The sequence below is a fragment of the Dunckerocampus dactyliophorus genome, chromosome 1, assembly GCF_027744805.1.
Source record: "Dunckerocampus dactyliophorus isolate RoL2022-P2 chromosome 1, RoL_Ddac_1.1, whole genome shotgun sequence".
In the NCBI taxonomy this organism is placed as follows: Eukaryota; Metazoa; Chordata; class Actinopteri; order Syngnathiformes; family Syngnathidae; genus Dunckerocampus; species Dunckerocampus dactyliophorus.
This window is the reverse complement of record NC_072819.1, coordinates 12,112,921-12,116,363: the sequence shown is the minus strand read 5'-3', so window position 1 is coordinate 12,116,363 and position 3,443 is coordinate 12,112,921.

Genomic DNA, 3,443 nt, shown 5'->3' with positions numbered 1-3,443 from the left:
TCCTGCTGGTTCCTGCTAGCGGCAAATCCCTAGCCAACAACCACACCTCCTGGCCCACCTGATAGTCCGGTGCCGGAACCCTATGGCGATCTGCCAGGCGTTGATTACGTGCTGCTGTCCTCTTAAGTGCCGCAATAGTCTCCCGCCAGACTCTTCGGGCGCGGCGCAGGTGGGCCTGAACGGATGGGACTGCAACATCCGATTCCTGAGAAGGGAATAGTGGAGGCTGGTAACCGTAGGCAACCTTAAACGGTGACATACCTGTGGCCGAGCTTATAAGGGTGTTGTGGGCATATTCTACCCAGGGGAGGTGTTGAGGACCATGTTGCTGGATGCAGGTGGCAAACACATCGGAACGCCGCCCCCAGGTCCTGGTTGGCCCGCTCTGTCTGGCCATTGGTCTGAGGGTGATGTCCCGAGGATAGGCTGACAGATGCTCCCAAGGTCTTGCAAAAGGCCTTCCATACTTGGGACGTGAATTGAGGGCCCCTGTCGGAGACAATGTCCAGTGGTATGCCATGAATACGGAACACGTGTCTTACCAATAGCTGTGCTGTTTCCAGGGAAGAAGGCAGGCTTGGCAGGGCGATGAAGTGGACCATCTTGGAGAAGCGGTCCACTATGCTCAAAACAACAGTCTTTCCTTGAGAGGCGGGTAGTCCGGTAACAAAGTCCAGGCCGATGTGGGACCAAGGGCGGGATGGGATGGGTAGTGGCTGAAGCAGTCCAGCAGGAGCACGGTGAGGAGTCTTGCTTCTGGCACAGACAGAGCAGGCCGCGATGAATCCTCTTATGTTCGTCGTCATGGATGGCCACCAGAACCTCTGCGCCACCGTGGCTTGTATGCGACTGACCCCAGGATGACAAGCCACCTTGGACGAGTGCCCCCACTGTATGACCTCAGACCTAAGATCCTGGGGAACGAATAGTCTTCCTTGTGGACAGCCTTGAGGTGGTTCCATTCCGTTGGTGGCCTCGGAAACCCTTTTCTCCACCTCCCACTGGACTGCCCCCAACACCCGAGCCACAGGTATTATGGTTTCCGGTGCAGCCTCCTCCTCTGTGGTACCAAAAGTCCTGGACAGCGCGTCGGGTTTGATATTGTGTGAACCGGGTCTGTAGGTAATGGAGAAGTTGAATCTGGTGAGAAAAAGAGACCACCGGGCTTGACGGGCATTGAGTCTTTGGGCAGTCCTGATGTAAGCAAGGTTCTTGTGATCGGTGATGACCACAAATGGAAGAGCTGCACCCTCCAACCAATGACGCCACTCCCGCAGCGCGAGAACGATGGCCAGCAGCTCTCTATTGCCCACATCATAGTTACCCTCTGCTCTTGTGAGGCGACGCGAGAAGAATGCACATGGGTGGACCTTTTGGTCGACTGGGGACCGCTGCGACAGGACGGCTCCCACTCCCGTATCCGATGCGTCGACCTCCACAAGAAACTGTAAAGCAGGATTGGGATGAATTAATACGGGTGCGGTAGTGAATAAACTCTTAAGATGCTTAAACGCCTCCTCCGCCTTGGGGTTCCATACAAAAGGAATCTTGGAAGATGTAAGCATGGTCAGAGGTTCAACCTTGCTGCTAAAGTTACGAATAAATCGTCTATAGAAGTTAGCAAAGCCCAAGAACCTCTGCAAATGCTTCCTTGTTGTAGGAGTCGGCCATTCGACCACCGCCTGGATCTTAGCGGGATCGGCACGTATCTGGCCCTTCTCCACTATATACCCCAGGAAGGACACGGAGGTGGTGTGAAACTCGCATTTCTCTGCTTTGACATATAGCCGATTCTCGAGGAGTCGCTGGAGGACAAGCCGGACGTGACGGATATGTTCTTGTACGCTCCTAGAAAAAATGAGAATGTCGTCAAGGTATACAAAGCAAACGCGATTGATCATATCTCTTAACACATCGTTTATCAGATTTTGAAAAACCGCCGGGTCGTTAGTAAGTCCGAATGGCATGACCAAATATTCGAAGTGCCCCATAGGTGTATTGAAGGCTGTCTTCCACTCGTCCCCCTTCCTTATGCGCACCAGGTGATAGGCGTTCCGAAGATCTAACTTCGAAAATACCTGTGCTGAGTGTAATGCAGAGAAGGCAGCGTCCATCAAGGGAAGAGAGTACCGGTTACGGAGAGTGATACTGTTAAGTCCTCTATAGTTGATACATGGCCTAAGTGACTTATCCTTCTTGGTGACAAAGAAAAATCCCGCCCCTAAAGGAGAAGAGGACGGGCGAATAAGTCCCGAAGCGAGAGATGAGGAAATATAATCCTTTAAGGCTTGTTGCTCAGGAACCGACACGTTGTATAATTTTGCATTAGGTAAGGTAGGGTCCGGTAGCAGGTCAATAGCACAGTTGTACGGACGATGCGGGGGCAGAGTTTGGGCGCGATCCTTACTAAAAACCTGCTTAAGGTCATGATAAATCTCGGGTACGCCGGATAGTTCGATCCTCTCTTCGACAACAGGGATAACCGGAGTGTCTGTGATGGCAGAGCGCAAACTATTTGCGTGACAAAAGGGACTCCAGTTAATGATACGCATCTGGTTCCAATCAATAGTGGGGTTATGTAATTTCAGCCAATTGATTCCCAGGACTACTGGAGCGGAGCGAGACGGCATTAAATAAAACCGGACCTTCTCAAAATGATTACCCGATAACCGGAGTGACAAAGGTTCGGTTTGGTGAGAAACAGCCGCCAAGAGACGCCCATCCAAGGATTGAACCTCTTTAGGGGAGGCGAGCTCTAATGTCTTGAGATTACAAGCTTTAGCAAAGTTAGGGTCCAAAAAACAGTCATCTGAACCAGAGTCGATTAGAACTGACACCTGGATATTATCCCACCCTCCCATGATAGTTCCATGGATCTGCAGTCTATGTGGGGGTGCATCAGTCTGGCAATGAGCAGCATTGGTCGTATACTCACAGTTACCGAGCGCGGGGAGATCGATCACAGATGCCGATGTGAGGCTCTTGGTCAATCCCGAGGTCGATCCCTGTCTCCGTCGAGGTCTGGCAGGACACTGTTGTAGCCGGTGATCCGGATCACCGCAGTACAGACATGGATCCATCTTGCGGCGTCGGGTCCTCTCTGCTTGTGTGAGGTGACGAGTTCCCAGCTGCATCAGGGTGTCCATTAGTGCCGAGTCGGTCTCCATAGGTGAGCACTGTATGGAACTCCTCTCCATCGGCGGGGTTGATACAGGACGTGGTGGGGGCGGACGGGTCTCGATCCTTCTCTCCTCCGTGTGTTCCCTTGCTCGATCCCGGATGCAATTATCCAGTCTAACGGCTAAATTTATAAGTTCATCAAGTGACATGGTATCGTCTTTAGACACTAGCTCGTCCTTAATGCGAGGATTAAGTGCCTTACAAAAAATATCCCGGAGGATGGCAGTATCAGTGTAACCGCTCTCGACAGCTAAGACAAGGAA